Source organism: Lactuca sativa, chromosome 5 (assembly GCF_002870075.4).
Source record: "Lactuca sativa cultivar Salinas chromosome 5, Lsat_Salinas_v11, whole genome shotgun sequence".
NCBI lineage: Eukaryota > Viridiplantae > Streptophyta > Magnoliopsida > Asterales > Asteraceae > Lactuca > Lactuca sativa.
The window spans coordinates 139402248-139416014 of NC_056627.2; positions in this window are offsets into that span (position 1 = coordinate 139402248).

Here is a 13767-nt window from a genome sequence, read left to right on the forward strand (position 1 = left end):
GGATGTCTTATGACCAAAAACCCATCAAAAATCATATATAGTATGAAACACAATGTATATAAAACAAGTTTTAAGTACAAGACTCACTTGTACTTTGCTTGTATTCCCCCCTGAAAACAGTGAAAACAGTGAAAATTGTCACAACTAGAAATTTTGTGTCATGTAATCTCTACACTCAAGTATAATGAAGAATCAAAAACATAAAGAGCATGTATGATGCTTACTCTATGACATCTAATTTTTAAACAAATACAGCATATAAGTGCTACAAATGGTCAACAAGCAATTGGAAACCTTACAAGTTCTTGTTAGGTCCATTTTGGACTAGGACTTCCTTATTGGACTCATTGGGCCAATAAGCATCCAATTTGACTATCATGGGATTAGAACCTTTAAATGGGCTCTAATTGGACCCACATCCATTTATTTCAACATTTTGGGCCATATTGGGCCTAGAATGAAATAAATTAATAATTATGAACCATGATTAACCTAAACTAGCCCAACAAAGTGTAAAAATCATATTATATTTATTTTGGGACCAAAAATCATCCAACTTAACCTCTATATGGGCTTAGGGGCAATAAAGCCCAAAAACCTTTTTCCTTTCCAAATTCTCGGCCCAAGGCCCAAATCCAAGAAGAAAGGGGGGGGGGGGTTGACTTCTTCATGCCACCTCACTTTTGTATGGGGGATATCCAAGTCTTTACATCCCAAACATCCATGCAAGTCTCATTTCTCCATGAAAACCACCCTCTTCTTCTCTCCCTCTCTCACTCTTGGCCGATTACACACACACACAATTCTCTCACAACTCTCTCTTAAGAAAACTCCCTCCATTCTTCATCAAGATCTCGAAAATTAGAAGGTTTTCAAGGGGATATTTCCACAAACTCTTCATCTAAGGTAAGGTTATGCTTGGATCTATGATCTAGAATTCTTTGTTTTATCAAAAATCTCTTCCTAATCCATGCAAAAATCATGATCTTGCATCCTAGAATCACCTCAAGGCTGAGATCTTCATCATAGTGTGCTAGGGCCAAAAATCACCTCAAACTTCTTCCAATCCTCTCCAAAACCGAAACCACACCCAAGGTGAGCTTCATACCCCCTTATTTTCGGTTTTTATAAGTTTTGTGGGGGGAGAATACCAGCAAATGTATAGATCTATCATTATGTCTATGCCTTGTATGATTTCTATGTTTATTTACATACTTTTGTGTGTTTATGGTGTTGAAACTAGTCAAAAGGACCTAAAAATCGAGATTGTATTATGATACATGAAACAAGTGCAAAAACATATCATTATACATAAGTCATTACTAGAAAAATAACCAAGTTGGTTTAGATGAACATCTTGGGCTAAAAATCACATTTTTGGACTTAAAATGCTAAAAATATGAAGTTTAAGGGCTCAAAATGTCAAAATACAAATTCTGGAGGTTAATATGTGTCAAAACAGTTTCATAAAGGAATTTTCCAGAAATTTACACTCTAGATTGTTTAAAATGTAAATTTTTAAACTTAATGGGCTAAAAGAGAACTTTTCGGCCCAATAAGGCCCAATATGCGAAAATTTCAAAGTTGAGGGGCTGAAAATGCATTTTTCTGTAAAACAGGGGACTGCTAGTGTCCCAAGTCCATTTCAAAGGTTAAAAATGCTTTTCACATTTAAAAGGGACAAAAATGCAAAAATTCTCTATTTTGGGCCAAAAGCGTAAAATTTGCGAAAATGAAGGTTCCAGTAAAAAAGTTTCATTTTGAGGGACTAAAACTGTTCTTCAAAAAGCTTTGAGCTGAAAATTACTTTTTCTACAAGTTTTGATACTAAAGTGTCAAGAAAAATGGCTTAGGGACTAAAATATAAATTATTTTATGTAAGGGTCCAAAAGTGTAAATTCATCTAAAAAATAAAGAAGGTCTGAAAAATGTAAAAGACTAATGTCTTAAGCAGTGAACCCGACATGATGGAATGCTAGTACCTCGACTATCGGCAAATTACAATACACCTACAACACCAAAAAAAATCGTTACCAAACGAATTGATTCGGTCTCGAATCAATAACAAATCCGAAACTACTAACGCGACGATACTTCAATACACACATGGAAATCTCGGAAACTCGATACACACGCGGGAATACACCAAACATCGATACACCGTCCTTGGGCCCAAAAGTTTCAAATCATGCTTGTTGGGCCTAGCTAGCCCAATGACATGATCTTTAGGCCCGAAGGAAATTTGCTTACATGTAGTTGGGTCTAACACGACTTAATTCCGTGTAAAAGGACTTTCAATGACAAACGTGCTGCTGGTCCCCAAGGGTCCTTCGGTACTGCTAGCGAAGTCGAGAATTCACCAATGCGAGTTGGGCTAAGGGCCCTTCGCATTCACGATAGCCTTGAACGACGTAGGGAATTACCGGGGGCTTCGCACCCTCTTTTTCCCCTCGGTTGTGGGGCTACATGAGTCCGGGGGGTTGGGTTAAGTGAATAAGTGCAAGCGACGCCTAAGGGATCGTTTGTACGGTTGTCAACTGGTCGTTTTCATTAATGTACGTTACAACAATTCACAATCCACAATTAATCCAACGTCTCCGGAGCTCAACGAATACACCTGTCGTAACGAAATAACAATACATTAATTAATAAAAGCAAAGTGATAGGAAAACGTCGGGTTTTCCTAGGGTTTTCAATTATTACACCTACGAACTACATACCGAGTTTTACAAATCGTACTCTTACGTTTATAGAAACAAACAAGCATACTTATGGATCTTCACACCTTTTTTTACTATACTATTTTCAGAAAATATCGGATTTTCTGGTGGTTTTCAAAACAATACAAAACATTGGATTTCAAACATTACTTATGAACTCACCAACATTTCATATGTTGACGTTTTTCAAAATACTTGTATTCTCAGGTAACAGATAAAGTGAAGGAAGAATTGTACTCTATGACGTTTTGTTGTTGTTTAATTAGTAACGAACAATTTACTTTTGGGCATGTAGTATTATGGAACAATGTAATGGATGTAAATACTATCAGTTGTAATATTCCAATGCTTGGTGATGAATGATGTTATGTTTCATGTATATTCATTGTGATGGTATTCAATTGAGTCACAACAGCCCCCGGACGTTTCCGCCGTTTCGTTCAGGGGTGTGACAAGTTGGTATCAAAGCTCTGTTTATAGTGAACTAGCATATCGAACCATACATTGATATGCAACTATAAACCAAAAGAGGGACTAACATAAATCTGAACAAAACAAGTAAAATACAACAGTAAAACACCTTTGGCTGCATTAGGAACAAGGAACATAATACCGAACCAAACAACATAATGCTAGTATCTCGGTTAAATCAGGACTGTTCTTAATGGTACCAAGGAGTGGATGTAGCTTGATCAACTACATTCTCTCCAAAGTATAACTAACACACGTTCTGATGAGATCGTGATAGCTAGGGAACCTAAAACTATACCCCTTTATCACCAAAAAGAGAACGCTTGTTTAGTCTGTACAATAGTTGTAGCACCCTAGGAATAATGTTAGCATATTTACATACTCGCGCAGATAGCATGGCTGGTTTTCATCACCCTTGAGACCCTTATTTCCCTAATCAGGGGAATAACGGATGGTTAGAGGAAGAGCCTGAGGAAGACCCCGAAGAGGAATCTGATGGGGAACTGGAGGCTGGAGACGAAGGCGAGCCTGCCGAACCCGAAGAAGACGAAGAGAACTTCGAAGAGGAACCCGATGACAGTGAAGGGGTGTTTCGGACGCAGAGTCCGAAGTCATCAACCCCCCTTACCCGATCAGGGTGCCTGCTTACCGTGTGGGCCCCAGTGGTCCTACCCCTCCTTGAGGTATTGATCTTTGGAGATGGAGCAGACAGCAGGGACAGCGACCCCCGTTCGGCATGTCGCGCGAGTTCTTTGACCTGAGGGACGGAGGACCGGCCGACCGAGCCGTACCGGTCATGGTGAGACGATTACGGAACACCGGCGATCTTGCTCAGGGCACTGCTGATCAGGTACGCCAGCTGTGGACTAGGGTCGAGCGTGCGGAACAGGAGACACGTGACGTTCTTCGGGAGTTTCACATGAGGCAGGTAAGGTGGGAGTCTCGACTTCAGGACGCAGAACGATTGGTGGCTCGTCTTCAGGGAGCATCTACATCCTTGGCACCACCTCCGAACGCAGATCGTCGCGGTTAGGGATAGACTTATCTTAGTAGGTCGTTAGGAACTATGCTATGTACCCCCGACTCTATGTTTAAGTGACTACACTACTCATAGAGCCGTCATGCTGTCGAACTAGTGTCACCCATGTATGCTCTTACGAGCAAATTTTTCATATATCAAATGCGGATAATATTAGTAAACTTTTACATGCTTTGTTATGATATTACAAATTGCTATGTGTTGAGAATCTATGATTGTATGTTAAATGGTAGGAGTGTTTAAATTCGTACCTTGCACCTAGTTAGTAGAGTCACAACCTCTCAGACACCCCAAACACTCAACATCTTTCCGTTTCATGACAGAAAGATGCCTCACCGACCTACTCGCGGAAACCCTGGACCAACCCCACCCGAAGTTGACTCCACTGCATTCCAGGCGGCCGTGTCTGCTGCGGTCACCGCAGCTATGGCACAACTCCACCAAGGGAATAACGGAGGAGGCAATGGGCAAGGGTCAGGGAGAGGTGATTCAGGACCCCGCTGTTGTTACCGGTACGTTTCCCCTAAACCACACCTATGCATGCATCCTGTTTGACACCGGAGCGGAACGAAGTTTCGTAAGTAATAAGTTTAAGCATTTATTAAAACAACAACCCCAGAAGCTCAATGAAACCTTTACGGTGGAAATGGCCAATGGGAAAACCGAATCTACCGGGGAAATCTACATCGGATGTACCCTAACCCTCAATTAACACGTCTTTCGAATAGACTTGATGCCCGTATCAATTAGGAGTTTCGATGTGATTATTGGCATGGACTGGTTAAGCCCCCACCATGCTGAAATCATGTGTCACGAGAAGGCCGTTCGCCTTCGCCTTCCCAATCATGAAACCCTAGTACTTTACGGAGACAGACCTAGCATGAACCTCCGCCTCATCTCGTGCATCAAGGCACAAAAATATCTACGAAAGAACAACTTGGCGTTCCTGTCTCACATAGTTGATAAAACCAAGGAAGAGGTTAACGTTCAAGACATTCCCGTAGCATGTGAGTTCCCAGACGTGTTTCCTGAAGATCTTCCAGGAGTACCCCCGGAAAGACAAGTGGAATTTCGAATCGACCTCATTCCAGGAGCAACTCCTCTCGCTAAATCACCCTATCGGCTAGCTCCTGCTGAAATGCAGGAATTGTCCAGCCAACTCAGCGAACTCTTGGACAAGGCATTCATCCGCCCTAGTTACTCGCCATGGGGAGCTCCAGTCCTCTTTGTCAAAAAGAAGGACGGATCTTTTAGAATGTGCATCGATTACGGAGAGTTAAATAAACTCACTGTTAAAAATCGCTACCTACTCCCACGAATCGATGATCTATTTGACCAGCTGCAAGGAGCTAGTTATTTTTCTAAAATAGATCTACGGTCCGGATACCATCAACTCAAAGTCCAGGAAGAGGATATTCCAAAAACCGCATTCCTAACTCGCTACGGACATTACGAATTTGTCGTAATGCCCTTCGGTCTGACAAATGCCCCTGCCGCATTTATGGACCTAATGAATTGAATTTGTCGACCATTCCTCGACAACTTTGTCATTGTTTTCATCGATGACATCCTCGTCTATTCTCGAAGCAAAGAAGAGCATGGCCAACATCTCTGACAAGTCCTAGAAACTCTGCGATCGGAAAAGCTATACGCCAAACTCTCCAAGTGTGAGTTTTGGCTTCGGAGTGTGAACTTCCTAGGTCATGTAGTTAGCCAAGATGGAATTCATGTGGATCCCTCTAAGGTCAAAGCTGTTGAAGGATGGGCAATCCCGACAACACCCACGGAAATCCGTCAATTCTTGGGTCTAGCAGGCTACTATAGGAGATTCATTCAAAACTTCTCTAAGATCGCCAAACCACTTACCTCGCTTACACAAAAGGGCATGCCATTCAAATGGACGGACAAACAAGAAATCGCATTCCGAACCCTGAAACAAGCTCTCTGTAGTGCCCCGGTACTGTCACTACCGGAGGGAACGGAAGATTTCGTGGTCTACTGTGACGCGTCAAATCAGGGCTTAGGTTGTGTTCTCATGCAGCGTGGAAGGGTGATAGCTTACGCATCCCGCCAGCTAAAGACACACGAAGTAAACTATACGACCCATGATCTAGAATTGGGAGCCGTAGTCTTTGCCCTAAAGATTTGGAGGCATTACCTTTACGGTACAAAGTGCACCATCTTCACGGACCACAAGAGTCTCCAGCACATCTTGAACCAGAAGGAGCTGAACATGAGGCAACGAAGATGGGTTGAATTACTAAATGATTACGAGTGTGAAATCAAGTACCACCCGGGCAAGGCCAACATGGTAGCCGACGCATTAAGTCGGAAGGAGTACTCAAATCGTCGTACAAAAACTCTCTCTATAACCATTCAATCTCACCTAGTCACTCAAAATTCGGTAGCCCAGTCGGAGGCCATGAAAGCGGAAAACAGGGCAAGCGAAGCGTTGCGCGGAATGGAGAAGAACCTAGAGGCAAAGGAGAATGGAGTATACTATTTCATGAACCGTATTTGGGTCCCTAAACTCGGAGGATTTAGGGAGGTAGTTATGAAGGAAGCTCACAAGACACGATACTCCATTCATCCTGGCTCAGACAAGATGTATTTGGATATTAAACAACACTATTGGTGGCCTAACATGAAGGCGGAAATTGCTACCTATGTTAGTAAGTGCCTTACGTGTGCCAAGGTAAAGGTGGAATACCATAAGCCCTCAGGGTTATTACAGCAACCGGTAATTCCTGAATGGAAATGGGAGGGGATTTCTATGGATTTCGTGACCAAGCTACCAAAAACGTCGGATGGACTAGACACCATATGGGTAATAATCGACCGACTGACGAAATCTGCCCATTTCCTGCCAATAAAAGAATCCTACAAGATGGAGAGATTGACGCATTTATACGTTCGAGAAATCGTGAGACTCCACGGAGTGCCAATATCTATTATCTCGGATAGGGACAGTAGGTTCACTTCACGTTTTTGGCAATCACTCCATAAGGCATTGGGGACTCATCTCGACATGAGCACCGCTTATCATCCGCAAACGGATGGTCAAAGCGAACGAACCATCCAAACGCTCGAATACATGCTCCGCGCATGCGTGATAGACTTTGGGAAGTCTTGGGATACCCACTTACCTTTAATCGAATTCTCGTATAACAATAGTTATCATTCGAGCATCAAGGTGGCTCCTTTCGAAGCACTGTACGGGCGTAAGTGTAGATCACCGTTATGTTGAGCTGAGGTGGGTGATACCCAACTAGCAAAAACACATACGTCGGACAAGGCACTAACGGGACCGGAGATCATTCGTGAAACCACGGAAAAGATCGTCCAAATCAGAGCTCGATTACAAGCATCGTGCGATCAACAAAAGAGCTACGCCGATAAATGGCGAAAGCCCTTAGAATTTCAGGTCGGGGATCGAGTACTGTTGAAAGTCTCACCCTGGAAAGGGGTTATTCGTTTCGGAAAACAGGGAAAACTAAACCCACGATACATTGGACCCTTCGAGATCGTCACTCGAATAGGTCCAGTGGCGTATAAGTTGCAGCTACCCGCAGAGCTAAACAGTGTTCACCCCGTGTTCCATGTCTCTAATCTAAAGAAGTGCCTATCGGATGAAACACTCGTCATTCCCCTTGACGAAATCGAAATCAACGAGAATCTCCTGTTCGTGGAAGAACCGGTTGAAATCATGGACAGGGAGGTGAAGCGTACTAAGCAAAGCCGCATCCCGATCGTGAAGGTACGGTGGAACGCGAAGCGTGGTCCAGAATTCACATGGGAGCACGAAGACCAAATGAAGCAAAAGTACCCTCACCTATTCTAGCATTCTCAAATCTAGCTTTCAAATAGAATTTCGGGACAAAATTCCCTCTAACGGGGGGATGATGTCACAACTAGAAATTTTGTTTCATGTAATCTCTACACTCAAGTATAATGAAGAACCAAAAACTTAAAGAGCATGTATGATGCTTACTCTATGACATCTAATTTTCAAACAAACACACCATACAAGTGCTACAAATGGTCAACAAGCAATTGGAAACCTTACAAGTTCTTGTTAGGTCCATTTTGGACTAAGACTTCCTTATTGGACTCATTGGGCCAATAAGCCTCCAATTTGACGATCATGGGATTAGAACCTTTAAATGGACTCTAACTGGACCCACATCCATTTATTTCAACATTTTGGGCCATATTGGGCCTAGAATGAAATAAATTAAAAATTATGAACCATGATTAACCTAAACTAGCCCAACAAAGTGTAAAAATCATATTATATTTATTTTGGGACCAAAAATCATCCAACTTAACCTCTATATGGGCTTAGGGGCAATAAAGCCTAAAAACCTTTTTCCTTTCCAAATTCTCGGCCCAAGGCCCAAATCCAAGAAGAAAGGGGGGGGGGGGGGGGTTGACTTCTTCATGCCACCTCACTTTTGTATGGGGGATATCCAAGTCTTTACACCCCAAACATCCATGCAAGTCTCATTTCTCCATGAAAACCACCCTCTTCTTCTCTCCCTCTCTCACTCTCGGCCGATTACACACACACACACACAATTCTCTCACAACTCTCTCTCAAGAAAACTCCCTCCATTCTTCATCAAGATCTCGAAAATTAGAAGGTTTTCAAGGGGATATTTCCACAAACTCTTCATCTAAGGTAAGGTTATGCTTGGATCTATGATCTAGAATTCTTTGTTTTATCAAAAATCTCTTCCTAATCCATGCAAAAATCATGATCTTGCATCCTAGAATCACCTCAAGGCCGAGATCTTCATCATAGTGTGCTAGGGCCGAAAATCACCTCAAACTTCTTCCAATCCTCTCCAAAACCGAAACCACACCCAAGGTGAGCTTCATACCCCCTTATTTTTTGTTTTTATAAGTTTTGTGGGGGGAGAATACAAGCAAATGTATAGATCTATCATTATGTCTATGCCTTGTATGATTTCTATGTTTATTTACATACTTTTGTGTGTTTATGGTGTTGAAACTAGTCAAAAGGACCTAAAAATCGAGATTTGTATTATGATACATGAAACAAGTGCTAAAACATATCATTATACATAACTCATTACTAGAAAAATAACCAAGTTGGTTTAGATGAACATCTTGGGCTAAAAATCACATTTTTGGACTTAAAATGCTAAAAATATGAAGTTTAAGGGCTCAAAATGTCAAAATACAAATTCTGGAGGTTAATATGTGTCAAAACAGTTTCATAAAGGAATTTTCCAGAAATTTACACTCTAGAATGTTTAAAATGTAAATTTTTAAACTTAATGGGCTAAAAGAGAACTTTTCGGCCCAATAAGGCCCAATATGCAAAAATTTCAAAGTTGAGGGGCTGAAAATGCATTTTTCTGTAAAAAAGGGGACTGCTAGTGTCCCAAGTCCATTTCAAAGGTTAAAAATGCTTTTCACATTTAAAAGGGACCAAAAATGCAAAAATTCTCTATTTTGGGCCAAAAGCGTAAAATTTGCGAAAATGAAGGTTCCAGTCGAAAAAGTTTCATTTTGAGGGACTAAAACTGTTTTTCAAAAAGCTTTGAGCTGAAAATTACTTTTTCTACAAGTTTTGATACTAAAGTGTCAAGAAAAATGGCTTAGGGACTAAAATATAAATTATTTTATGTAAGGGTCCAAAAGTGTAAATTCATCTAAAAAATAAAGAAGGGTCTGAAAAATGTAAAAGACTAATGTCTTAAGCAATGAACCCGACACGATGAAATGCTAGTACCTCGACTATCGGCAAATTACAATACACCTACAACACCAAAAAAAATCGTTACCAAACGAATTGATTCGGTCTCGAATCAATAACAAATCCGAAACTACTAACACGACGATACTTCAATAAACACATGGAAATCTCGGAAACTCGATACACACGCGGGAATACACCAGACGTCGATACACCGTCCTTGGGCCCAAAAGTTTCAAATCATGCTTGTTGGGCCTAGCTAGCCCAATGACATGATCTTTATGCCCGAAGGAAATTTGCTTACATGTAGTTGGGTCTAATACGACTTAATTCCGTGTAAAAGGACTTTCAATGGCAAACGTGCTGCTGGTCCCCAAGGGTCCTTCGGTACTGCTAGCGAAGTCGAGAATTCACCAATGCGAGTTGGGCTAAGGGCCCTTCGCATTCACGATAGCCTTGAACGACGTAGGGAATTACCGGGGGCTTCGCACCCTCTTTTTCCCCTCGGTTGTGGGGCTACATGAGTCCGGGGGGTTAGGTTAAGTGAATAAGTGCAAGCGACGCCTAAGGGATCGTTTGTATGGTTGTCAACTGGTCGTTTTCATTAATGTACGTTACAACAATTCACAATCCACAATTAATCCAACGTCTCCGGAGCTCAACGAATACACCTGTCGTAACAAAATAACAATACATAAATTAATTAAAGCAAAGTGATAGGAAAACGTCGGGTTTTCCTAGGGTTTTCAATTATTACACCTACGAACTACATATCGAGTTTTACAAATCATACTCTTACGTTTATAGAAACAAACAAGCATACTTATGGATCTTCACACTTTTTTTTACTATACTATTTTCAGAAAATATCGGATTTTCTGGTGGTTTTCAAAACAATACAAAACATTGGATTTCAAACATTACTTATGAACTCACCGACATTTCATATGTTGACGTTTTTCAAAATACTTGTATTCTCAGGTAACAGATAAAGTGAAGGAAGAATTGTACTCTATGACATTTTGCTGTTGTTTAATTAGTAACGAACAATTTACTTTTGGGCATGTAGTATTATGGAACAATGTAATGGATGTAAACACTATCAGTTGTAATATTCCAATGCTTGGTGATGAATGATGTTATGTTTCATGTATATTCATTGTGATGGTATTCAATTGAGTCACAACAGCCCCCGGACGTTTCCGCCGTCTGGTTCGGGGGTGTGACAAAAATGGGTAGGGGTATGAACTCACCAGACGAGAAAACGCGACGGCTTGGATGCTATGTGACGGTTCGGGGCTTGATTACGCGCGAGGTTCCTATGTAATATGAAATGATATGCAATTGTATCTAATTAGACTTTGAACCCTAATTAGACATGAATATGCACTCCAAGACGTGAAAACACTTCAATTCAAGTGTTAGGAGTGATCCGGGTAGCATCTAAGGGTGTGTAGGGCCTAAATATGGAGTTTACTGAGTAAACTCCTTAAGGATTTTACGGCCCATTGACCATATCCGCATGAGTTTACAACTGTAAACTGATGGGTGGTGGGTTCTTGGATGCCAAATGGTCATACAATGCACACGGGAGGTTCAAGGGTCGATTCCATGGCTTAGGAAGTGATCGAGACTTGAAATGGCCTTGGAAATGAGTTTATGGTCTAAGGAGATGTTCTTGGGGAGTTTACTACCTTAAACTCATGAGTTTACAACTGTAAACTCATGTTTGTCCATGAATCAAGGGCTTTGGTGGTTGTAGGTTAATCACATGTGATTCTAGGTCTAAATCCAAGTTATTCAAGGGGTTAAAGGCACCTTAACACCCTTTGAGGGGTGCTTACAGCCTAAGGAGGTGGGTTTACGGTCCAAGAATGTTCTTGGGCTGTAAACTCAAGTTTATCCCATTTGATGATGATTTGGTGCATCACATGAAGGTTTATGAGGTTCTACACTCCCATGGAAGCATTTTGAAGGTGTTTAAGGGCATTTTGACTCATTAACATGAGTTTATGGTCCATGAATGAGGGTTTACGGTCCAAGAACATGCTTGGGCCGTAAACTCATGTCCATACATCATATGATACGATTTTGGGGTCCTAAGCTCATGCATGCAAGTTTCTAGGCTGAATCTAAGCCCTAGAATTGTCTTCGAGGGTTTTTGAGGCTTCAAAACCCTCATATGAGGTGTTCATGGCCTAAGGAGGTTCCTAGACCGTAAACACGTGTTTATGGTCTCATTCCTCATAAAAATTCCGAATTTGAAGGTCTAAGATGCTATATCATGAGTTTGGGATGTTACCTTACTGATTTGGAGCTTGTTTTGGATGATTTTGGCTATGTTTTGGATTTTAGAGAGAGAGTAGTGAGAGAAAAATTTTAGAGAGAGAGAGAGAGTAAAAGCCTCAAAATGATGTCACTCAATCCCTTATATAGGGGTTGAGTTTGTGGCCCGGTGGAATTCTACCCGATACTGCCGTTAGACGATGCTTTTGGTCGAACCCGATAAATTTGCCGTAATTACGATTTACATGAAAATAATAATTTTCCAAACAAATATGGAAAATATTTTAATGATTATAACACATTCCGACATTTACGAGATCAAAATAAATGTTGCGATAAAATTAGATTAATTTAACGCAAAGGTTAACGGAACGAAATTAATACGACAGTTTTATTAGACGGGAACGGTTTTAGTGACGGAATAAATTACAGGTTGTCACATTATCCCCCCGTTAGAGGGAACTTCGTCCCGAAATTCTGAATTAAGATACAAATCATGGATTTGGAAAGAGATGTGGATACTTCTGTTTCATTGAGTCTTCATGCTCCCAAGTGAATTCCGGTCCCCGCTTGGCATTCCAGCGAACCTTCACTATCGGGATGCGACTTTGTTTCGTGCGTTTGATCTCTCGATCCATGATTTCGATTGGCTCCTCCACGAAGTTTAAGTTCTCGTTGATCTCGATCTCTTCAAGAGGAATCACGAGGGTTTCATCGGATAGACACTTTTTAAGGTTTGACACGTGGAAGACAGGATGAATGTTGCTAAGCTCATGAGGTAATCGAAGTTTATAGGCTACCGGACCGATCCTGGCTAGGATCTCGAAGGGTCCAATGTACCTCGGATTAAGTTTCCCACGCTTTCCAAAGCGTACCATGCCTTTCCAGGGCGAGACCTTCAACAGGACACGGTCTCCAACCTGGAACTCCGTCGGTTTCCGTCGGTTATCAGCATAACTCTTCTGTCTATCACGTGAAGCTTTCAATCGTTCTCGGATTTGGATGATCTTTTTCAGTGGTTTCGCGGATGATTTCAGGACCAACGAGAGCACTTTCAGGAAGTTGACTCTTGGCTAGCTGCGTGTCTCCTACCTCGGCCCAACATAGATGGGATCTGCACTTGCGACCGTAGAGGGCCTCGAACAGAGCAACCTTGATGCTGGTATGGTAACTGTTGTTGTACGAGAATTCGATCAATGGAAAATGTTTGTCCCACGACTTGACGAAATCGATGACACATGCCCTCAGCATGTCTTCTAGGGTTTGGATAGTTCTCTCACTCTGTCCGTCGGTTTGAGGGTGATAAGCTGTGCTCATGTCTAGATTAGTTCCAAGAGACTTCTGAAGAGACTGCCAAAATCTGGAGGTAAACCTGCTATCTCGATCAGAGATAATGGACGTAGGTACACCGTGCAGTCGAACTACCTCTTGGATGTAGATATGTGCGAGCCTTTCCATCTTAAACGATTCTTTAATCGGGATGAAGTGAGCGGATTTGGTCAAACGATCGACAATTACCCAAATGG